At 37.9% G+C, this 26,013-nt stretch overlaps 1 protein-coding gene across 2 annotated transcripts in view; it reads right to left on the reverse strand.

Moving 5' to 3' along the window:
- Positions 1-26,013, reverse strand: part of pros (homeobox protein prospero) — a 236,045-nt gene that overhangs the window by 97,505 nt on the left and 112,527 nt on the right. The window contains exons 1-2 of one of the 2 annotated variants that reach the window (XM_089235705.1): positions 18,967-19,435; positions 11,116-11,283 (exon numbers count right to left, since the gene is read on the reverse strand). The gene's annotated coding sequence lies outside the window, so the exon portion shown is untranslated. Of the gene's footprint in view, positions 1-11,115; positions 11,284-18,966; positions 19,436-26,013 lie in introns of those variants that run through there. The other variant, XM_089235706.1, reaches the window with a different exon arrangement.

The following is a 26,013-nucleotide window of genomic DNA, read 5'->3' on the forward strand; positions in this document are numbered from 1 at the left end:
CGCACTCTCTAAAAACACCCTCTACCGCCTTTTTAGTATTGCGATTCGACCACACATTGTACGACCAAAAATGCTTGTTTTAATGAGCAACTTTAAGAGTTGATATCGACTCCTGATATTGACTCCTAAACAAGCATTTTTGGTCATAGAATGTACGGTCGAATCGCAATAACAAAAACGGTAGAGGGTGTTTTCAGAGTTATCAACAGCATTTCACCAAAAACAAATATCATATTTTTCCGATGGATTTGCTGCAATATGAACTTAAAGTTTCCCCCGTCGATTTAGAATCACCCTGTGCATCTGAGAATTTAAATAGAAATTAATTTAAAAAACTTTTCCCGAGTGGAAACGTTTATTTTGAGCCCTTACTGAGTTTTATAATAAATCATATTGGTCCGCCAAAAAAAAATTGTTTTGTCTCTCTCCTAAAAAAGCGTGCCATCACTGTCCTGTCTTATCTCATGGCACATCGTTAGGGAGAGAGAAAGAGAGAGGAATCACTGCTGTATTAAATTTTCTTAACTCTCAAAATACATAAAAACGTATATGTTATGAACGTATTCCACACGTGCGGGATGTTAATTCAAAATTTCACAATGTCTCGCGATTATAACCCTCATATCAATACAGTTTAGATAGATACTAAACGGAAAAACATTCACCCAGATATTTCAAGTAGAAAAAAAAACTTGATTTTGAAGAGAAATATTGACACAAAGTTCAGTGTTTTTACAAAAAAAAACATTTCAAGGGCCTACACATCTTGGACAGAATTTTTCACTGCCATTGATAACAAATTTTTACTTTAAAATAATCAACCCGGGCGTCCTGGCTGAAGAAGTCGCGTCCCCCCACCATCACCCAATGGGAATCATGAACACATGTGCACTTGTTGCATCGTTATATTATTCATTAGTTAGTCATAGAGGGCAATTACGGAGCTGATCAGGTATTTTTTCAATCATAAAATTGTGGCCATGAATAGCCAATAAAATAGCATCATAGCGGTATTTTATATTCCATGAATTTTTATCCAAATGGATGGATCGGAGGGGCACATCAAACTGTTACGCTATGAATTTCTGTTTCTATGTCAGGATATATATATAACGTCAGCATCCACAAATCACCCATTTACATAGGTTATTCATCGATTGTCAAAGAGAAAAAAAATTAGAACGATATAGATTAAATGAATTTCTGTAATTGAGATAAATTTCTAAATTTCCTTTGAATTTAACAAATCCTAGCTGAACATAATTTCCTTTAAATATATTATATAATCCGTGAAGAGGCTTTTATGAATTATGAAGGGAGAGTGAGATCATTTCGGGACATATCACGATCGACGAACGAAGTCTTCTTCTTCTCGACCGTCATTCGGCGAGACGTCGAGCCCGTCTTGAGCGACGTCTTTCGCCGGGATGAGCAAAGCGGTTGACGTCCATTACGTCTTCGGCGAAGTAATTCAAGACGTAGGGCTCTTTCCAAGCTCAGAAAAGAAAGCTTCATTCTCCGAGTAGCTGTTTTTCATCCTACCCATCTTTTTTTTTTTCATCTTGAGCCTTTTGAAAAATTCCGACGTGTCTGGCGGACTTCTTGTCCGCTTCCGTTCTCACAGGACCCACCCACGCCCGAATCAGGATCGTCTCGCACCTTTTTATTTTTCATAACATCAACTATCCCGGAAACGTCCCGACACTTACAACATCCCTTGTCGGAATCTGAAGGAATACCGCTAATATCCGCCTTCGGCGCACAAGAAAAAAAAGAGACCTCAGGCAACGCAACACACACCCATTTACAGAAAGGAACAAAAGAAACAATGAAAAATAAACACTCAATAAGGGCAATACACATAGACACATCTACTTTCCCCCACCCCCTGTATTTATTCGTGAGGGCGACGAAGAAATCCTAAATTGACCGTATTACCGGCCCTCGGACGTGGTTGAATCATGAATCATCCTTCGACCATGGAAACTGTCATTTAACCAGTAGAAGTGAGACCGCTTTTCTACTCTTCGCTGTAGGCATCTCCAACTTGTTGCTCGCGAACACAAGGATGGTGCTCCATACTTGCACCAAATTTTGTGCTCACGAGATCTTGATGGAGCCTCCAAACTCTCAATCATCTGATTCATTCAATAATTATTCAAATTCTGTTCACATCAAGTGCAACGCCTGTTTCTCGCATGATCAAACGGGACATGCGCCCAAGGCCCCACAAATTTTTCGGGCCATCAAAATTGACTGTCTTTTATATCTTAGTCTTTTCCGTAGAATATTACCCAAGCGTGAAATTTATTTTAATAGTAATTATGCATAATTGTTACGTAATAATACTCTGTAGCAACGCCTCAAATAAAGCTGATTAAGAGCCCCTCCTCCAAAAACCCATGTTTTCCAGGGACCTGAACTTATGACGAACAGGCCCTCATCATGTGCCCTCCTCTTGATGCTGGGCATAAACGGTGATTGTGACTTGGGAAAGTTAATGCAATGTAGGTGGTTTTCCAAGTAGGGAAGGTTATGTTTTACGCTACTTGATAGTTTCAGTCGCATCAGGGTCATTTTTTGTACACGGGATATAATTACACCGAGACTTACAGTTGAGCGCCAATATCAAGAAAATCATGCGTCGAGGCGCTGTAAGGCAATTAGCTTTCACCCTAGCACCCCCCACCCCCTTTGTTAAACGAAGAACCCTCACAGGCTTATTCCACAGCCACTCTACATATTCACTGTAGTTTCTGCGTTTTTTCCTGAAATGCATCTCACGTACCCCCTTAGCAACCTCTCTCGTACCCAGGGAGAGACCCGTGGACGTCCATTTGAAAACCTCAGCTCTGAAACAACGAGCACACGATCCAGCTCCATTGCCTCGGGGAAGTGGACGATCTTGAGTAGGTGATTATGATACGACTCAAGTATCAGATTTTGTAAAGCGCGGGCAGTAGAGGAATGTGCGGACTGATTAGGAAGGAACTTAAGCAAAGGGTGGGCTGGAATCTCGTTTGATGTCTGTACATCGAAACCTTTCCACCATTCCTCTCCCAGTGGCCACTAAGCCTTACACTCGTATAATTCTCGCTTGTTTACAAGGGCGTCGTCGACCGAGATAACGAATACCTGCAGCAAGGACCTGAAGTCTCCTGCCAAGGAACCTTTGCTCATTAATGTATGCGAATGCCCGTTGTTTAACGTCGTCTCGCATCCAAAACTCGGCGCTTGGTGTTTGAATCCTTCCTGTGTGTGTGTGGTGTGTATGTGCCTTACCCCCCTTGCTCGATGTTGGTCGGGCGTGGGGAGAAAAGGGGTTTTGAGGATGAAGCCTTAGTATAGTCCAGTTTAATATTACACGCTAATCCGTCCACGTCTCTCTCTCTCTGCTTCTCTTCACCTGCGCAAATCTCTTCAGCTCCCTCCACATTCCCTTATTCTCTCTCGTCCGTTGGACCAACGGCTTTTCAGACGTAACGTCCATCCACATTATATTCGGCTAACAAGCAGTGTGTATGGGGGGGGGAGGGTGGATAGGTCAGCCAGGGTAAATCTGTGCTGTATTAAAGTCCTCAGTAAACCTTGCTCTCTCTCTCCTACGCACATTCCCACGTTCCCTTCACCGATCTCTCAAGATGCTAACAGCTATAAGAGACAGAGAGAGAGAGCACATAGCCTTTCCTCCCTCTTGAAACTACGGCCAGTGGACTATATACTACAGTTAAACCAGCCAGTGTGGACACAAGCTCACGCGCGCTCGTGTGTATATGTGTGAGGGCATATACATATGGGTGCACACGAGAGACATTCCACAGATGATGGGAAGGGGGTGGGGTCGCCCTAAAGAAGGGGTGAGGGGTACGAGTTGATCAGGGAAAGGAGACAGTCCAGGGGCATGTCACCGGAGATTGATTAGCCAGAGGATGCAATGGCCTCTTGTGTTGGCATTAAGCCCCAGGATAATTAAAAGGAGATTGGGCGTATTCAAACAGTTTCCACAGAGGAAACCTCCTTGTCTCCCCTTTTCCCATATTCCACCGTCAAGCACACATTCTGGGTTATGCTCGGACAGCTAGCTATACATACATATAAGAGAAGTGGGGACGCGGAAAGGGGTCTTCTAGAGAGATTCTGTGTGTGTGTGTCGAAGCTTCAACCACCACGACTACTACAACTAGAGTTTGCAGATTGGATACGCTATGAACCCACATAAACCTGAAGACTGTGCTGTCAGACATTGGGCACTGCCCGGAGAAGAGAGAGAGAGAGATGGGGGCGACGACGCTGACGACGACGACGCGCCCCGATTTTGAAGTGGCTACTACACCCACCTGGCGAAATTCCCACGTCAAAGAGCTCGACTGTCAAACGAGGTGTTGGTGTCTGTGAAAACAATCTCAGCAGAGGCCACAGGAATCTCTCCCTCTCTCTCCGTCTCTCAGAGTATTATGGAAAAAAAAAGGAACAGAAGAGAGTATTATGATGCCACCGGGAATCCGTCACATCTTCTACCACGTCTTGAATGACGCCCTTTACTTTTGATGGTAGGCGTAGAAGGAGGGAGAATCAATTAAGAGCATTAGCATATAGTTATGCATTTTCAATGTTTTCCGGGAAAGAATGTCCTTTTTTTTTTTGTAGCAGTTCTCTTATGTCTTCCTGAGAGTCTTGGATGTCTTTGGCACCTCTGGGACGTTTCAAGAACCACTTCTCAGCTCACGTTGCTTTACTTAAAGCTCGGGGAAGGAATGTGATTAATAAAGCCGTACTTGAGATTGAAGCGAAGCACTTAAAAATTTTTGACAGGACGGAAATCGAGTACTTACGTAAATATGATAGAGTATACAATGATTTCATCAATTTTTTCCGTGTGTTATTAATTGATATCGCATATTCGGAGACAATAATTTAAATATATTTTGAATGCAAAATACAATTTAATATTTTTATCAATTTTATTTCAAATTTATGAATAAACTAAACGAAAACTGTTTTTTTTAATTAAAAAAAAAAACAGGCAAACATAAGTTACCCTTGCATTACATGCATCGATGGAATCGTGTATGGTATCTGCCCCCCTTGGTGAGTTACGACGTCCGTCTGTCCCGCCCCCCTTCAGAAGACGATACTACACGATTTTGGAAACACTGAGCAAAAGAAATTTCTACGAAAGCATTCTTAGAATAGCATTAGCCAAAACAATGTACGTGATCAGTTTATAAAATAATTAACCCTAAAATGTTCTTTTTTTTCCCTTTTTCGAACTCATAATTTTTCTCGTAGTTTTCATTTTCACACCGGAGAGAAAAACCATTAAAAAAAATCATATTTCAAATTGCACAACTTATAGGAAGCCTTACGAAATTAAGATGTACAGACATTCACAAAGTACTGGCGTTACATTACCCCAGTGTATTTTAAAAAACTCTCACACACACACAATTGATCTCATTCTAATTTTATTTAGTTATTCGCTGAGATTTAAAAGAAAAAGTCCTATGGATATAGCAAAAAAAAAATAGAGTAATGATTGATCGAAAAAAGAAAAACAACTGACACTATTTATTATGCGTGTACCAGGAATCATCACCCAGTATTGAAATGGGATGAAATTTAGCATTTAACGATTATTTTCCTTTAAATTTTCTGTAAAATGCTTTCTAGTAGAGAATTTTTAAGCTGCCGAAATTAACGTCAACATAATATTTGTCTTGCTGTAGCAACAGGTAGGGATAATGTTGTAATCCAAGCTATAAGGATGTAAATTTCGCAACATCCGTGTGTTATATTTGAATCCAACCATGTTTTCCATCGTTGAGACCGTCTCTCTCAAGCCCCCCGCCACAACTCCGTTCCACCTCAGAAACGGTACTGTACTTCTTGCCTACAACAATTGTTCTGTGGGTGAATACTTGAGTACCGAATGGAGGGCGGTGAAAGAACAGGGGGGGGGGGGTTGGTAATTCCGGGTGACCTCATGGTTTCGGAAAGGAGAGAGGTTTCTGAGTTTTTCCAGGATGAAGAGTGAGGAGGGGGGGGGATAGAGAAAAGTATCAAGGTTGTTGTTTCCGATCCGGGTATACTTCGTAGAGAGAGAGAGAGAATGTTACGAATCCATCCTGTTTTTTAATCCCAATACGACGTGATGCCATCTCTTTCTTTCCTCCCCAGTGCTGTCTCAGTACAAGAGTCATAGTATTATTTCTCATTTATGTATACAAAAAAAAAGTGGTAGGGGTACGCGACGACAGATGTCTATTGATGGTACTCCCCTCTATTTTTTTGATATTGTCGACCCCTTTAAGAAAATGGGGTAAAAGATTCAAACGTGTGCCCCCCCCCCCAACCATCCAAACTTCTCCATAGACAGGAAACGGCACGTGCCAAGCACACGAAACCGGGGAGACCCAGTACTAAGATCTGAAGGTCCCGATGTACAGCACAGTAGAATATTACAATGGCAAAGGTAAAAAATAACCGTTTGTATGTTATCTCTCCTCCCTCTCTCTCTCTCTGTCTGCAGTATTTGTATGCCTCTGGTTTTTTTTAGGGGAGAAAATAAGAGAAATGTAACGGAAAAAGTTCTTTTAACTATTTTATTTTCCCTAGTAGTTTTTTTTTTTTACTACCTCTCTTTGTACGATAGTTTTTGGAAAGGTAGAAAGGGAGCAGCAGCAGCAGCGGTACTACTGTGTGTGTACCGTATAAATAATACGCGTGTATGGCTTTCTTCGAGAGGTTACGGGATATAGTATACTCGCGTGTCTGCGTCTGCGAATGTCAACGCTGTCCTTGTTCTCGTTTTTGGGTATTTTTCACGTTGTTTTGATCGTTCTTATTTTTCCTGCGCTGTCTGTCTGTCTGTCCTCTTCATCTCTGCGATCTCGTTTTTCGACGATCTCGAAATCACGAATAAATTGACTGCTTCCGTTTTTTCCGTTTTTTTTTCCGATACGGTGCTCTTGAGCACTGAAAATGGGTACACAGCTTTAAAGAAAAATTCATCGTCACTAAGATGTATGATTAGAACAGATTCAGCTCGATGAATGAGCACAGTATGAGGATAATATTAACCACTTCTCTTTGGTTCGAGGACTTCGGTTACAAAATCATGTTTTGTTGATAAATATACAGTGTTTCTTGACGAGTTGGTATAACTAGTTTTCTAAAAAAATTTTCCTATTTTTGATCCTCCAACTGGTATAAATATATATATACGTGTGTGTTGTAACGTGATTTATAAAACTTTTACTCAAATCTTTAACAGGTAGCTCGAAAGCATAGTGGTGCTCAGTGAAGCACCCAAGCCGGTTCAATGCTTGGACAAGTGAGGTGTTGGTTGACACTGGTGATGACATAAGGTTAAGATATGTAGATACTCACTAAGTTACTTGCATTACCGATCATATTGGATAAGAAATACCGACCAAGGATCGGGATCACAAGCTCTCTATTATGACGAGCTATATTGCTAAGACAATTTAATTTTTTTCATATTCTAAAGCGGAGAAAACGTCACTGGCCAAACAATGCATTACTAATGAATTCCACATGATGCACTTATCCAAATAAGACCCAGACTCAAACTATGCGTTACCTTGAAATTCCTCTAAAATTCTAAATTGATCAACAACAATGATCATTATCTCGTTAACTCATTCATCTTGATGAGCTTTGAATTTCATTTCGATAATGCACCGTAATCTAAATTGCAAAAGAATTACTTGCATGAAAATAACAATATAATGCCGATAATATAAGGTGGAGAAAGAAAGCATCTAATAAACAATAAAATAAACTAACTTCAAAAGTTCCTATCTAAACCAGAAATGGCAGTCTCTGTAGGTTGTCATCTACACGAGCTTAAATTTACAGCACTTAGCTGCTAGGCTAAGAGATTACACAAAGCAGAATCCTCACTGTTCTCAAATGAGGACGTTAATTCAGCTACGACTTTCCAGAAAATTAGTTTTAATACCTATAGCTACTGGAAAACACATTTTTAAACATCACGTAAATATTTCTTGCTTTCGCATTGCAATTTTGAACACTTCTTAACGTTCCAGATGAAATATGAAAACTGCATTGTCAATATCAGCAGTATTTTATGGAAAAAAAAAACCAATATGTAGAAAAAATCAATATTTACTTTAAAAATTTTCACAGAAAACAGAAATTTGGAAACTTTTATTTGTCCTTTAAGTGCAATAAATTTGTCGTTAAGTTTTATAAATTAAGAACCAAATAATTTAAACATAATATAACCGCAAAAAATACAATTCCCATTTGCCTAAAAGAAAAAACCAATAAAGCTCATTAATGGCATATATATTATCTGTAACAAGTTTTAATTCCCGTCTATGGATTTATACCAATTGTCCTGAATAAATAATCGAATTCCAATAATTTATTCATCAGATGATATTCAAAGTTCTGTGGGGGTTAGAATATTGGGAGGTGGAGAAGAAATTTTTGCTGAATGAAATTTGTATATTCTTTTACAATAACGTCGACAGCAGCCGAAAAATTTCATTAATTTCTAATCAACCAACGAGGAAACTTATCCCTAGTCGTAATAATAACTTTCCACAGTAGCAGCAGCAACAGCAACAAAAGTCTCTCTTTGTACGAATACGGAGGAGAACACAAAAATTTTTCCTCCGAAGTATAGAAAAGTATCTGCATACGCGAACATTATAGTGTGTGTGTTAATATATAATGGAAGAAATGCTAGAGGATGTGGAATATAGATAATCTCGAAGAAAAATTTGTCTCTCATTTATCAAAAAGGATTATTTTAGTTTGTTTCCAATAATCCTCCGCAACGGATTTTAATTTCCTTCCGGATTTTCGGCCAGAAACACCGGTAATAAGCGCTCTCGATTATTTAATACGCTGTTACTAATTCTATTACCAAGTCGGGAAAACCTCCCATCATTTTCCTTCTCTTGAAAACGACAGGAAATTTACCCGCAAAACTTGGTATATAGTTTGAAAATAATTTTTTTATTTTGTATGTGGATTCAGTTTGTGAGATTCATGAACCAGATGAAAGCAAAACACTTATTAAGAAAAAAAGGGAGAATAATAAAGAAGATCAATTTGGTCAAATTAAATCTAAATTATCATAATACATTCTTTTGTAGTCATTAAATGTATAAAAAAAGGAAAAGAAAACTACACAGTGGTGCCTCAAGTTACAAGTTATTCAAATAACAAAGAAAGTTTATTCATCAAAAATGTTTAAAATGAAATTAAAACGTATTCCAGTACGTTTTAATTTCAATTATGCCGGCTTGAAAAGGTTTTTTTTTTTTTTTCAAGAACATTTTAGGCACTTTGAATAGTTTAAAATAAAGGCATTGTTACCGAACTATACTGTGTGGACTTTCCTGTGATTTTCTATCCGCAAGTGAAATCTTTAGGAATGGAAGAGATTGACATTTGTTTTTCTTTTTTTGTGATCAGTGGTGGATACAGTGGTGTATCGAGTTACAAGTAATTCAAGTAACTATGACGATGAATTAATCAAATATGTTTCTGGTTATGAAATTGAACCGTATAAGAAAAAAATTCTCAAAGAAAACACGAAAGAGTTTGGACATTGAGCAATTTGAAGCAGACAGGCAGTTATCGGGTTATACAGTGTGCAATATGTGTGTTGTGAAAGAAGAAGCAGTATCGTCGTATAACCAGCATATGTGAATTTCATTCAGCAATTATGAAATCTTTACGAATGGAGAAAAATTATTCGTCACAATTTTTTTAGAAAAAATAACTCTTGCTTTATGCACCACCTGTTGTTACTTTTTTTAGTTAATTTAAAAATATTTATTGCAGACTTTTTAGAAAGAAAAATTACGAATAATCCTATCAATCTATAATCTTCATTAAAAAAAATTATATTTTTTATTTTAACTTATAATCTATGGATTATAGACAGAAAATTATGGTATTTTTATTTAGATAGCACTATGTAAATTTCATTTTAATATTTCCTTGTAGAACTTTATATCTGTGACCTTACAATCAGCCGTTGGACTGGGCTAGGGGCTTAAAATGTGAGCATGGTCTGAACTTTGCGCATAGAACGATGTAAATTCAACTTTCATAATAACTGACTGATATGACTTTTTAATATGAATAGCGATGTGGAAAAGTTGAGAGCAAACTTCCCTAAATGAAATCATTTCCCGCCATTTTACCATGCATGGGAAATTTTTTTTCGAAATTACTCCACATTAACTTTCATCTACGGACATCATTACTTCGAGTAAGTAGAACTCAATGGTATAACCATTGTATTAAACCTCTATGGTCCGGTGTATATTCGAATATATATGGCAAAATACATGGTAAAAAACCCATTGCACCTATTTCTTTTCTTAATATTTTTGGTATTTTAGAAAGCACTTCTTTTAGTGCACATTTCAATACAAAAAATATTACAACTATATAAGTACAATACAAATTTTTTAATCTAGAAAAAGTTGATTCCTTGCCCGTGTCATTTTTTGAGAGCTTCTGAAATTTTACTTGTTCAAAGATTTATAAAATGAGGAAATCGGAAATAAAATTCAAAGCAATTCATATTCAGCCAAGCATGATTTTATCTGTTTAAACATAACATTAAAAAAAGCAAACTGTATATTTTACCATTAATTAACCAATTTAGGTAATCAAAATATCTACTCTTAATTTTAATACGTTTGATGGGGGGGGGGGTATGGGGGGGGCAGAACTATGGAGGGTTAAGTAGAGTCCAACCACGATATTAGTACTGAATTATTCGTGAGTTGAAAAATTAATGTCAGGGAGTTGTACGCACATAAGGTAAAAGAAAGAAAAATACGTCTTTCGACGGTCGGGTATATTTAACATTGGGAAAAGTATACCGAGCAGGTGTTGGTATCATTTACAGTGATTAACTCTTCAAGAGGTTGACACTCGACCTGCAGATTTTCTGGTAATAAAACCTGAGGCTATTGATGTGTGTGTGTGTATAAAATATAAAAAATAAAATAAAATGGCCACACCATCATCTTAACCAACAACAACAAACTAAAAAAAAAAAAATCAGGCGTTGGATAAGAAAACATCTGCGCTTACCTGAATTTACCTTCGGAGACAATGAAGACGGATTTCTTATCTCGTTTTCGTTAAGAGTTTGTTTGAAACTTTGGCCTATCTTGTACGTGGGAGAAAAAAAAAACAAACGCTCCTTTCTCTTGTAGCCTCTTTTACTTCACACAAGCTGTCTTTATTTACTTTTCCTACCTGGAATGGAAAGAATTCATCCAATTATATAACGCTTTACTTGATCATGAAACAGAATCTTTAATTTGTGATTTGAGCATGTATTTCCGTTAAACAGACCGAAGGATAATCCAAGGAAATTGCCACAATTAGTGGACCGACAATAACAGGCAAACACATACACGAACTGAACTCTCGCGGATCTCTGTTATTGACACCACATCCCTGCAATTAATTAATTGAGGTGCTCCTGAAAAGTTTTCATCAGTAAATTACCGGAGATAATCTCAGCGTGAGGTCGTGATACCCGGGGTAGTCTTAAAAGTGTATTTGGGCGTAAAGGGTCCTTCCGCGTCAGCATGTGTAGTTGGTTGGATTCTTGCCTCCGCTACGAACTTTCTCCACCGAGTCCCTCCACCCTTCATCTCAAACGTCCCATCTTCTTAAAGCAGGATCGTCGTTGTTATTGTTTATTAACAAGACTAACATCATCAGCCATCAAGGGCTTAATTACTTAATTAATTAGAAGCGAGGTAAACCGCGGGGATGGAAGAGGGAGTGGTTGAAGTGGTTTTTCATTATGCTTAAGGATTATTATATTGGTGAGCCTAGTGACGTGGAAGTCAATGAAAGTTAGTTTATGAAGAACTTTATAATAGTGTCTGAAGAGAGGTCTATCAATGTTCACAGTTCGTAAGTCATCGGTATTCTTTTTTTCCCCCTATTTGCACACTTCCTAAATTATATGTTATTTAAAAAGCGTGAAATTATACTCCTAAATTATCCCCAAAGTTCATCAATATCGTGACCTCTTACAAATTAGTTTATTCATTATCATCATTAAAACTAATAATGAAGAACATTTAAAGATTCTTACAGGAAAATACGATTTTTTTTTTTAATCCAAGAGGTATACAGTAGTCACCAAAGTATCATGATATCAAAAATATCTTTCCCTGACGAATATAAATTAATAATTTTGTCTGTTATAACGTTACATGGATCTTCAATAAATTTATTATAATAGTATGAGTATGCCTTTTTATTGAATTTCTCTGAAGAAGAAATGGAAAAAAAATTAAATATAATTGCTCGATTCATAATAAATCAGAAATTTCCAATATATATAAGTAAGATTTAAAAAAAATACTAAACTTTTCTTTCTATGGTTCGTATCGACACACAGCAACCAGAAAAATCTCTTTAACATTTTTTTTTTCCAAACTTTTTCACTCGTGAGTACTTCATAATAGGAAGAGCACCTACGGTGAACATCTAAGTATGAAAGACCGTCTAAGAAGTGCTGTATATGGAACCTTTTATAAATGCGATCAAACGCAAAATCGGTCTTAATGCTAACTATGCCTTGAATAAAACTTGAATCGGGTGCCAATCAATAATGCACCACAAGTACGAAATCGGTGGAAGCGAGCATAGAGCACTCACTCTTGGGTACTCCCTTCAGCAAGAGGTTGAAGATGCTGAGATATGAAGGAAATACTATAGTTTTTTTTCCTCCTGTAGAGAACCTATAGTAATAATTCCATTACTAATTAGCTGTGAAGATACAGTAAATCCTCTCTTACTGCTAAATAATAATTTCGCTTGTATAATAAAAATATGCATATCAAACCCCCTGATTAATGATCACCCCATCTATTACAGATTAATTTTTCGTCCCACCAGTGTTAACAAACGAGGGGTTTTATTGTAGTGAAAATAGCTGTTGATTGGCTTTCTTTCGACAAATATGAGACAAAATAACTTTAAGGTTGGTTTCTCTACTCCTCTGAATCTCTTAGCCATCTAAAATCTCCTGTAAACATTAAGGCATTGCCAGAAAAAGATTAATTTGTCGAATCAATGACGGTACGAACTCGATGGTGTATAACAACATCATGGGTTCCGGGCAAAAATATGTTTTCGGGTATCTACCTAGCTGGATGTACCTGTTTACATGCCCTCCCCCTCCCAAATGAGCAGGGCCCCCAGCAAGACTTTTCATGGGCCCTTCTATAGTGAATTTATAGAATGAAGAAACAAAAAATGATATTAAATCTCCCGGGGCCCTCTCAGCCCCACCTTTGTGAGGGGCTATGCAGAGGCGGATTTAACGGTGGGCGCCCCGGGCGTGAACTGGGCCCCGACTTCTGAAGGTCTCCGAAAACCCCAACATTAGACTTTTTCTCCAATTTAAGGGGTCCAATATTTTCTTCTGCGCTCAGGGCCTCAACCGACTTTAATTCGCTTCTAGGACAACTTTTTCAACCGACCTTAATCCATGCCTGCTTAAAAATTTATATAGTTTGCGAAAATCGTAGTACCAAATCTCATAATTACGAGCCCTCCTATGCACTTGAGGTCCCCGGTTAGGCCCTGAACAGAGATTACGGCAGAAAACCCGGAGGCACAGAAACATTACCAGGGTCTCTTTTCGTGTGTGGTAAATTAAACTTAATAATTAACTGCATTATTTTGCTTCCCGCAAAATTACTTATTTTTCAAAAAATTAATGAACTTTCTCACAAAGTTTTCGCAAAAACACAACCCTATAAAAAAACCTTTGGACAGAAGACCCCTGATTACTTAATAATACGATACGCCTTTAAAAGCCACGTAGTATTTTTACTGTTTCCCCTACAACGGGAAATAAGCTCAACGCGTGAAAATAAAAAAAAAATATAGAAGAAAGAATTATTAAAAGAAGAAATACTTTTATTTTTTTGTACAGGTGCGAAGAGACGGTCGTTGTGTTACGCAACTGAAAAAAAAAGGGGAAACCAGGTCGAGTTACCAGAATTTCACTATAAGCGTAAAGCAATCATCCACGTCGATTTCGCAAACATTCATTCCGTCTTGTGAAGAATGCGAGAATGATGCGGGCTGCCGAATGATAAACATTGTGCGTATCGTAAACGCTTTTTTTTTATCGGTATGTATTTAGTTATTCATCAGAAATATATCGAGGGGAAAAAATAATTCTTCACAAAGAAATCGAGCACGAGGACACATACATAAATCACAAAAAAATTAAAAAAATACACGATTGGTACTTCTAAATTTAATGGCAACAGCTGATATATAGGCTGGTTTAGCATTATCAAATTCAAGCATGGTTCAAAAAAAGTGAAGGCTGCTGGTGCACATAACCCACTAATTTTGAAAAAATGTTTAAATTATGAACAGAAAATCAAGAAATGAACTCATTAAGAGCTTACAGGAAAAACCCTCGTGCCTACTCAAAGATTAGGGGTCCCTGAATTCACAAATGCATACGCATTTATATAAAACTCAAATTATTCACGTATGTCTGATGCATAAATATTTTTTAAGAGAGACGGATACATTTATTGAATTTTGCAAAGCCAGTTTTAAAGCCGACAATATGCAAATATATTTCAACGCACAAACGCACCTTCATTTGCATCAGTTTTATATAAACCGAGTTTTTTTCCCCCCCTTTTTACAATCGTAAATTTATCATATAGTTATATGTATCCTATTTTTTGTTTATCCTTTTTTTTAATTTTTAATTTAGCGTCCGTTTTTCCAGATTGGATGGGACACAAGAAAATAGAGTATGTGGAATTTCTTTCTGAGGTCAGTTGAGTGAATAATGGATTGCATAATCGATTATTGCACGACCAGAGGCGGATTTAATTCAATTATTCCTGGGCGAACACCTGGTGCGCGCCCAGGACCCCGACTTCTAAAAGGGCCCCAAAAAATCCAAACTTCACACTTTTTTCTAATTTAAAGGACCCAATATTTCCTATTGCGCCCGGGGCCACAACCAACTTTAATCCGCCACTGTGCATAACTGATTATCAACTAATGCAGCAACACGATGAATCGCATAGTCAAGTTGGTGGAAGAATACCGAGCGGAACGTATAAGAACTACATAATTTCGAGGGTTAAATAAATTCCAGGGCCTATTTCTCGCATTGGCAAAAGGGGACCCGTGTCTGGGGACCATAAATTTTCGGGCACCATTCAGATTCCAAAATCGGTGTCTTCCGGTATTTCAATTTTTTAAACAGTATATTAAAAAATATTTTTAGTTTTTTATCGTCTTGGGGAGAGGAATCACGGGCCCTCTATCCCTGCATACTCCTCTGCTTCAAAGAATGATTTTTATAAAAGGGCTCCCCAAAAAGTCGTGTTTGCCCAGGGCCCGAACTCATGAGGAACAGGCCCTGCCGAATGCGAATGAAAAGCAATGATGAAATCAATTCAAACATAATTGTTTCTCAAGGAAACAGTTATTTTCCGGATATTATATCTCCGGATAATTGTTTCTATTTGTGTGCAGAAGTTTCCATGAACTTGCATCAGTGTTCGTAGAGTTTCTTAATTCCATTTAATTATACGAATTATATAATTTCTTGAGGATAATCCGCACATGCGAATTTAGCAACTTCGAGGAAAATATATCCAACAATCCGCAGAGACGAATAATTTGCATAAAGGAATCTATATATAAAATTAATTTTCAGCGCGTGTGTTCTCTATACAAATCTGCAATTTTAGACCGATCGTCCGCGAATTTTTCATGTGCACCAAACAGGACTGGGATTGAGGGGTAGTTTACTTTGAAAGTTCATCAAAGCTGGACAAATGCCCGCAACAATGAATTTTAGAATATTTACTTTGGTTACCATGTACTACAAACAACGGGTCTCACATCTCACATCCTTTTACAATTTGTAACTTCTTCAATACTCCCAGTATATTGAGAAAACCCGGGCAGCGAAAGAAATTATAGCTGGTTCACTAATAATGGAGGAGTTGTTGGCCATGTATAAAAAAAAAGTCTATTCTTCTACTCACGTTTATACATCTTATAAAATATCATTCTAAAATCAAAACATTTAAAATATTTATTTTAATCCCAACCACTGAGAAAAGAGAAGCTGAGTGGGGACGAGAAATAATACGCATCGATCTATATAACCCACACTACCAATAAATTCAGCTTTTTTAAAAGTACAATACGCGGATTATACTTATAAAATTACATTCCATGTCATATTTAAAGACAATCAATCGCTTTACTAGCTTTATGAATTCTGAGAATGAGCCATGTCGACTCACGTGAAAAATACGGTATTATAAAAGAGAATATTACACAGTTTTATTTTGATTATTTCTAACCATTTGACAAGATACACGCACAAACTGAGAAACGTTTGCGAAGTAAACAAAACAAACGGCTTTATACACTAAATCAATCAAAACAAAAAAACACGGGGGGAGGGGAAGAGAAAGAAAAAGGCAAAATGTTCTTAGAAGAGTATAAATGTGCATTTTTTTTTTTGTGAGTGAGTATACGAAGTTAGTTGCTAAGTAACTCCATTAAAAACGGCCATTGAATTGCAAGGGCCAGTGAAGAATGGTCAAAGGGAGAGAGAGAGAGAGGCAAGTAGGAGAACCAGATATTTCATGGATGGACGGAAACACGGCGAATCGAAAGGCGCTAAAATTGGAGGCTAATCGCGATCTTTGATGGATAAAAAAAAGAAAAGAAATTAATTGATTGAATATTTGAGAAATGGGAGCCGTAGAAGGAAAAAAAACAGATTTAAAAAAAAGGAAACGCAGTTCATATGAAAATAGGATTCCAGGAGGAGGAAAAAATAAAATTCTATCGGCATGGACGACAATAATTATTACTGATGAATAATCAATTACTGAAGAATCTTTTATGAAGACTGTTGTAGATGAATATCATATTATTAATAGGAATTCATATCATGCGTTAATTTATCCCTCAGTGATTGGATGGATGGTCTATATCAGTGGTGGTCCGTGAAAATGGGATAGGTGAAAAGCACACAGGCAGGCTTGAAAATTCAATACCAACAAAATCAAAATTATTCAGTTTTATGTAACTGTATTCAATGGGTTCGAATCAGGCTCACACACTGTAAATTGAATTATCTCAACCATTTCAGCAATCTTTAGTTTCCAGAAGGGTTTAGAAACTCTAGACTATATGATATATTCATCTTGTAAAATACCCAATTCTTTTTTATTAGTAGAGTTCAGAGATGAGTCAAATACGTAGCCTTTTCTTTGGCATTGCGAATGCAAAATGAATCATTAAATTAAAATTATTAAAGCAAAATCACGAGAACGTACTGAATTCTTTCTGCATACGGTCACTTCTCTTTTAGGGCTAATAATTACTTTTTCTTTTTAACTCTTCAATAACAAATCCCTTTTTAACGATTACTCCTCTTTTACGGACGAATTTCCCACAAAAAAAAGGGAAGAAAGTTGCAATGTATCACTTATGAATATTTTCAGTATGCACTGTATAAATTACACTCGCCTTACACTGACATACATATTCTGAGATTGCATTTATTTTCACAACGTACGTCCGACCATTCCGGTCATCACATTCTATGATGTGGGGGGAAACCGATCTCCGGCCTTGGGACAGCAAAATCAATCTTTAATTTTACAGTTTTTATTCCCTATAAACTCATTAAAAAATTAATTTTGTTACTTAAGTGGTATACTTCAAGTAGGTGAACGTCATCCGTAAAAACCCTGACCTCAGGCTCTATTCCAGGACATATGATCCTAATTCCGGTATCGAAATATGACCTCATCAATGACGGATCTCAAATGTAAGATAATGTATATTGAATATAATCTTGAATATATTAAAGTTTTTTGTTATTTTTTTTTTATTAGATCGCACGTATGCAACTCCTCGTGTTTCCACGAGGTTAAAAAGTTTGACATATACTTTTTTGTGTAACAAATAACCTTATTTATCTTAAAACTATCATATTTCAATCCAATATTTGACCAGGGACACTCACTAAACCCGTGTTTGACATTCATTATTCATTCAATCTTCAGAGAAGATTTAGCGTTATTCTATTTAATTAATACAGATATAAAACGTTATCATCGGATTACACGGTGAGAACAAATAACTAGATTCAGTAAAACCTCCTGTTAATGATCAGCCCTCTTTTACGGCTGAATAATAATTTCTCTTATACGATAAAAGTATGTATTCGAACCTCCTGCTTAACGGTCATCCCTCTCTTTTTTCTTCAAAAAAATCACGAATTTTTTTGTTCCGGTGGTGTCCGCAAAAGAGGGGGGTATAAGATTTAGAGATGATAATTTTTGGAACAAACCCTCACACGCCCCTACGATGGATATTTCTTCCGAAAATTATCATCTCGGTTTCATCTTTCATGGATAGTTAAGATGACACGGGGCCATCTAGAGAGCATCTCGGGACCAGGGCAAATGATCTTCAGAAACCCCTATCTGACTACAATTACCAAACAGTGTTATCCGAAGATGTAATTCTGAGATGTAATTTCAATCGTCTTCAAAATTTTACGGGGTATTTTTGTAAAAAGAGGGAAATGCTTTTTTTATCAGTGAGAAATAACTATTAAAAAATACGAAAATTTGTGAAGGAATATTTTCACCCTCAACGAAATTTGGAGTAATATTTAATTTTGATGCGTGAATCACGCATCTGAATGCGTATTGGCGAACACTGTTACCAACCTACCAGTATGCATATTTGCCACCGAAAATCATATTAGCAGATCTCATAATCGTGAGGCCCTTATATGCACCTGAGGCCTCCGGGCAGTGCCCAGATGGGCCCATGCGTTAAGACGGCATCTCTACATAAAGTACATATCCAAACTACACTTACCTGAAAATGTCGGGGAGGAAAACTCTCCACTTCTCAAACAGTAGTCCAATAACGGTATATATAATAATGATTATTCACCACCAATCATTTTTGAAGAAACAAAGATTTCATCTTCTCCATCAACAAGCGCGTAATCATCCATTTCTCGAACACATCAACAAACAACAACAACAACAAACGGAGTGTCATCATGTCCGCTCATCAAGTCCACAATCGACTGACAGTAATAACAACATTATCAAGTCACTCACACCGAATAAATATAGAAGGAATTGTATTCTCTCAGTGACACATCGACAATGTCCGCCACAATAACAACATACCGATGACCACTCGTCGGTGTCACCGCACGTTGGAAAAAAAAAACAACAAAAACAAAACCCCACACGGAGATAGACGTCGCCGCCGCACAACGAGCACCGCACGCACCGAACTTACTCTCGCGTCAAACTGACAACGAATGAGCTTCTCGTCTCTCTCTGTTCTCTCCGTCGTCGTGTGCCAGCGAGAGGAAACTCCTCGCCACGCGCCGCGAGGGAGGGGGAACCAAAAAGTTTTCTTCCCCTCCTCTCTCTCTCTCTCTCTTCTTCAAGAACAAGGAGGAGGAGGGCGCTGCTGGGGAGGAAAAAGAGAGCGCGAGGAGAGACGGTGGTGGTGATGATGATGATGACGCGTGCGCCGAATGATGCACACGGAGCATGCGCAGTAGAGAGATCTTTTTGCGCCCCTTTTTTTTCCACCTTTATATTCGATCCATACTAAACACTTACTAAAAAAACCAAGCGGGAGTTTTCGAACTTTGACCCACATTACACGCGCAGGGCAGCTGTGTACGATCCATACAAGACCCATGCAATATTTTTTTTTTCTTTAAATTTCCCAAAAAATCCCCCTCTTAGTTCACGTCTTTGAAGCCATGCATGTCTGACAAGCTCCATTCTCCAACATTTAAAAAAAAAAAAAAAATTCCCCCTTATTTTTCAATATTAAAAAAAAAATCTTTTGTATAATTCTATCCACGCTATTACATTCTTTGTCCTCTCCTTCCCCGATTTTTCTGAGTGTCTTTACCGTTTCTTAGGTCTTTCTACTTACTCCCCCGTAAAAAAAAAAAAAAATGAATCGGTTGTGAAGTTGAGAAGGTACGTTATAGGCACGAGACCTTCGGTATATGGATTCATGGAGAGAAGAGAGGACGCAACGTTCTTGCAGCCGCCCCCACTACTGTTATAATAATAATAGTAATGTAAGAAGAGAAGCTTGGAGAATAGGCCTTTGAGGATTTTTTTTAGGATTTTGCGAATAATATGGGGGGGGGGGGAGATGAATTTAGTTTTGTTTGGAGGCTGGGGGGGGGGGGGGTAAGAGCAGGTGAGTCACTGTGGGCCCAGAAAGCGTGCGCAACGGGACTGTGTCAACGGTCGACAGATGACCGAAAGCTCTAACACTTCACCATACGCAAACACCAGAAATATCGCTATACGCAATTTACTGCTGTTAACGAGTTGGGTTAGAAATGAAAGTGTCATCTATATATCGCTGGTTGGGAAAAAATATCTTGTTATCTATATTCTTCTCTCATATCTGACGGACCTGCGACCTAACGGCAGCCTTCACAGTGGTAGGCGAGAGCATCTTACCAACACGCCATTCGGGTGCCATGACGGAAAGCTCTGGGTCCGTGTTTCCCCAATCACTACGAAAAGCCGCTGTATTGTGTGTGTATCAAAGGCGTTCAACCTCTAGGAGAGGGCGGGTCATTTCATTGGTTTGGAAACGTGTCACGGGCCACTTAGGTGATCTGAAATATTGCCGCGGGTCACTCTAATGATCGGTGAATGTGATGCGGGCCACTTGAGTGATGTGTAAATGGGCTGTGGTCAGCTTAAGTGATCTGTAACTGTGTCGCGGGTAACTCACGTGATCTAAATATGCCGCGGGTCCACAAAGTGATCTTTAAATGTGCAGCAAGTTGCTTGAGTGACCTCTGAATGTACCGATAGTGATTTGAGTGATCTGTAAATGTGCCGCAGGCCAGTTCAATGATGTGTAACTGCACTGCGGGGTGCTCAAGTGCTTTGAAACTGTGCCACAGGTCTCTTGTAGGCGATTTGTAAAAATGTCGCTGACCATTTAAAAGATCTTCAAATGTATCCCGGGCATCTGTAATTATTTGAGTAATCTGTAATTGTGTCGATGGTCAGTCAATTCATTTGTAAATATGCCACGGGTTGTAAATGTGCCGCTTTGTTCAATTTTACAAAATTTGGTTTTAGGTCACGGGACAAATCGGATGACTCAGAGACATTTGGCCCGCGGGCCATGGATTGAGCGTGCATGGTGCATACGGACTTAACAAGAAGGCGTGTGGAGGAAAAGTTAGAGGGAAGCATCTAGCCGTCTGGGATTGTTCCTGTGGCATTTATAGATCTTAGATGCATCGCCCACGGCTTACAAGTGGCCCTCGAAAGTTTTCAAGTCCCGCCCGCCGACGAAATGGCTTGTGTTGCACATAGTTACAGAATTTATGGGGAAATTCTGAAGAAATAACTCAGTGAAAAAATATATTTTAGAATTGGTGGAAAGAGAGAAGTATAGTAATTGCAAATTTACTTTTTTTAACACGCGCACACACACACAAAAATCTCTTGCATAATTCTATCCACGCTATTACATTCTTTCTCCTCTCCTTCCCCGATTTTTCTGAGTGTCTTTACCATTTCTTAGGTCTTTCTACTTACTCCCCCCCCCGTTGGTTGTGATGTTGAAGGTATTATATAGGCACGAGACCCCCCGGTAGATAGATTAATGGAGGACGTAACGTTCTTGCAGCCGCCCCCACTACTGTTATAATAATAATAAAGCCAGAAGGAGCTTTTGAAGAATAGACCTAAAAAGCTCGGGAGATTCTTTTTTTTTTTTTAGGATTTTGCGAGCAATATCGGGGGGTGAGAAGATGAATTTGGTTTTGTTTGAAGGCAGGGGGAGTAAGGGCAGGTGAGTCACTGTGGGTCCCGAACGCGTGCACAACGGGACTGTCAACGGTATAAGACACATGACCGAAAGCTCTGGGGCAGTTTTCCCAATCACAAAGAAAAGCCGCTATATGTGTGTGTGTATACGGACTTAACAAGATGGCGTGTGGAGGAGGAGCTGCAGGAAAGAAATGAGCAGTCTGGGCCTGTTCCCGTGGCATTGGATACTACTACACAGGGTATCTAGGTTGCATATATTTTCGAGGTCCGCGTAAGCGACCGTTAGAACGCATTGCACGTCGATTGCTTCCGATCTTGAAGAAGATGGGTTAAAATGTCCCACTCAAAATTTTATGTAAGCAGTGGCGTAACGGGTGCGCCAACGAAGACCCGAGTTAAATAGCGGTCCCACAAATTATTGAATATATATATATATACAGGGTGCCCTTTAGGTCCTAAATCGCCCTTTATCTCATCAACCGTTCGTCGTAGACGTATGGTTCTAATTTAAAAACAGCGCTCAAAATGTGTTCAGAAATCACTCTGTACCAGTTTCGAGAGTGAAAATACGTGTCATAGAATAAAAAATATAAATTTTTATACTATCCCTCTGTACTAATTGGCGGGATTCTAACCCGGGTCATCAGGATGAGAGTCACATTTCTTCACCACTGGACTACACTGCACGTCTTCGAACTGTGTTTAGGAAGACTTTAAGGATATTTGGTGTATTGGGAACTGGTCTGATTTCCATAATTGTTAAGGAGAAGTAACGAGGTTGAACATGCCCGGATGCGAACCCGGGTCATCGGGATGAGAGTCACATAACTCACTGGACTACACTGCACCTCTAATTTCCAATTAGAAAGTTGTTGCCCTGCCTCTCCTGAGGCCAACAAAAAAAATTGCAGTTTCACAAGTGCAATATTTGTTGAGATATTTGAATTCCAAAATTGGAGGAAAGTTGGGAAAGCAACAGCATAAATGAGGGAAAGAATCATTGTCCGTTAGTTGATGCCGTTATTTCTCAACTTTTTAAAAAGTACCCTGTACTAGTTTTGAGAGTGAAAATACAGTGTGTCACACTGTATTCTCACGCTGAAAACTGGTACAGGGTAATCTTCGAACGTTTTTGAGTATTTTCTTAAATAGGAATTATGAGAGAGAGAGAATCCTATTTAAAAAAATATAACTTCTACGATGGACGATTGATGAAATGAAGGCCGCATTATCACTTACAGGACACCCTGTATATAGTAGACTATGTATTGTGTATTGTATCTGCCTTTGGCCTAATATTAGTATGTTATTACGTGTATTTTGTGTACTAAATTTAAAAAAAAACTGATATAACATATTTCTGCTCGTTCGAGCACAAATATTTTAAATCAGATTGAGGAATTTTTTTAGAACAAAAAAAATAAATATGTATATATATATATATATATATATGTATGCATGCTTTTCAGCCGCAGTTCTTGAAGTCGTGAAAACAGCCCCATAATAATTCACTTTTTCGTGAAATTTGCTGGATAGGATTTTTTTTTCAACATAAAACCTTGTTTTTTTCTTGTTGACACTGTTAATGCTCATAGAAATATTCAAATGTCAAGATCATTCCGAAAACATTTTTTGGGAAAACAGTGTCACATTATACAATTTAATATATATATTTTTTAAATTATAACTCATCACACAGGGGTTTGGATCAGTGATTTCCCAAAGAGTGTGCAGCGACACCACAAAGTACCATGAGATCAATCAATATTGACTTAGGGGCCGTTCAAGTATTACGTAAGCAAATTTTTATCCATTTTTGACCCCCCCCCTCCCTGTCAGCGAAAGTCAGCAAAACACTGACCCCCCCCCCTCCCCTTGTCAGCAAAATTTCGTCATCAGCTCTGTCCCTCTGAATCCAACTCATATTTTCATAAAGGGTGGTTGATGACGTAAGCATTATCCAAACCCCCCTCTCCTCCTTGTCATCTAAAGTCAGCAAATCGGAAACCCCCCCCCCATCGATGATGACGTAATACTTGAACGGCTCCTTAGGAGATGAAATCGCATCAAGCTTAATTAATAAGGCTCGTTAAATAAATTTCCAATCAGTTTGTCAAGAGCTTTAGGGTCCAAATGAAGTGATTTGACTTCAGACAAAAGTATTGCGAAGTATTGAGACATTCCGACTGTTTTTTGCGATGAAAGCTGATAGTTTGAGCTACATATAATTCAAAATTATTTTTCCCCGAGATTCAGAGTTGAATTCAGAAACTAGGGCCTTGACATTTTTATCGGGGCTGTACAATTTTTTGGTTTTCCTGTTCCACATTAAAAAAAAAGAAAAGCTGTTCCGGGTCGCATATAGGAGAAGACGGTTCCGGGGCCTACACTTGAAATGCGAAAGATAGCTGATGGGAACGTAAAAACGAACTAATCTCTGGTGGGAAAAAAGGTATTAAAACATTCAAACATTATTTAAATACTTATGAAATATTTATAATATATAAAACATATATATTATATATTAAATATTTATTTATGAAAACATTAAATACTTATTTTATATTCAATAAAAGTTAAATTACGTCTAATATATATAAATACATATTTTACTGATTAAAAATATTCATTCATGTATATTTTAATCACTTATTAAGCTAATTTATTCGCTCTTCTGGAAGCGGTTCGAACGCAATTTTTACTTCTTTACATAAGTTTTAGTTCCCCGAGACGAGGCCTGGCAGAGCTTGGAATAGACTTCCATCCGATCTCGTGCGCACACCGACGTATGCGTTATTTCCCAAAAGACTATCAAGCTTTGACATTTTGAGTTTCTTGGTAAGATACCGATTTTAATGTAATGACCCGTCATGCAGAGGCGGATTTCTGAAGGGCCCCTGAAAAACCTAAACTTTACACTTTTTCTAATTTAAGGAGCCCGGTATTTTCTTTTGCGCCCGAGGCTTAAACCGACTTTAATCCGTCACTGTCCCCACGTGTGTACAGTATGTCATTGTTTGGTCCTTTTCTTTGATTTTTACCGTTCTTTTCCTTTTTTTCTTTTCCGCAGTATAAGTGCAACCAGCCTTTTATGGATGTAAATAAATAAATATAACCTGGTGTGACAGAGCTTGGGTGCCATTCGGTTCTCATCACCATCACTTTTAGAATCCTATCACAATCGTACGCAATACATTATAATGGACAATGAAACACTTCTTAGAAACTGACAATAATTAAAATTTAAAACGATATGAAAATTGATTTATTTTATCATTTTCAAGTACCGGTGAAATTGAAGAAATAGAAATGCAGACGAAAAAGAAAATATTTAAAAAGGAGTAATTTGAAACTTGATACCGTCAAAATCAGAGATATGCAGAGATATTGTCCTCACGGACTGGGTATCCCTTGCAATTTTAGAAAATACATGCAAGCGGTAACAAATACAATATAGACATAGCATGCTTTAAATCATAATCTAAGTAACTTGATACCGATTAATCACGGGTACAAAAAACTAAGTTTATTTCAGATTTAATTTTAATATTTTAAGCTCAGTATTCACGAATAATTTTTTTTTTTCAGTGTCCCAGTGGAATGTTATGAAAATTCAGTTAAACTCCAATAATAATCATTGAAGTTAGGAGATCGATGTATTTTTTTGCATGCGATCATAAAAAAGGGACACTAGAAGCAAGTGCAGCCACTTGATTTGGCACTTTTCCCCGACGACTACCCATTACGATATTAACTCATATTTCAATTTTTACGCGTGTTGCTCGTTGTAGAACAGAACATGAAAAAATCGTAAGAACGATTTATATGACGACGTAAGAAAGCACCATAAAATAGACGAACCATTCTCTTTTTGGGATCGGTGCCCAAAACAAACACTACAAGGAATGGTTAAGACGGCGTTGGCTGAGGTAAGGAGAAAATACAAGGAAAAAAAAATTTCCAGTAGTTGAACCCCCATAGAATAGAAAAGAATAGAATGATAGGAACCCCCTCCACAAGGCACGCGACAGATTTCTTAACATGGATAGGGTGCCTGCAGATTTTCAAATTT

The sequence above is a fragment of the Pholcus phalangioides genome, unplaced genomic scaffold, assembly GCF_987345545.1.
Source record: "Pholcus phalangioides strain wild (caught in Gottingen) unplaced genomic scaffold, Ppha-v1.0 ptg000009l_1, whole genome shotgun sequence".
In the NCBI taxonomy this organism is placed as follows: domain Eukaryota; kingdom Metazoa; phylum Arthropoda; class Arachnida; order Araneae; family Pholcidae; genus Pholcus; species Pholcus phalangioides.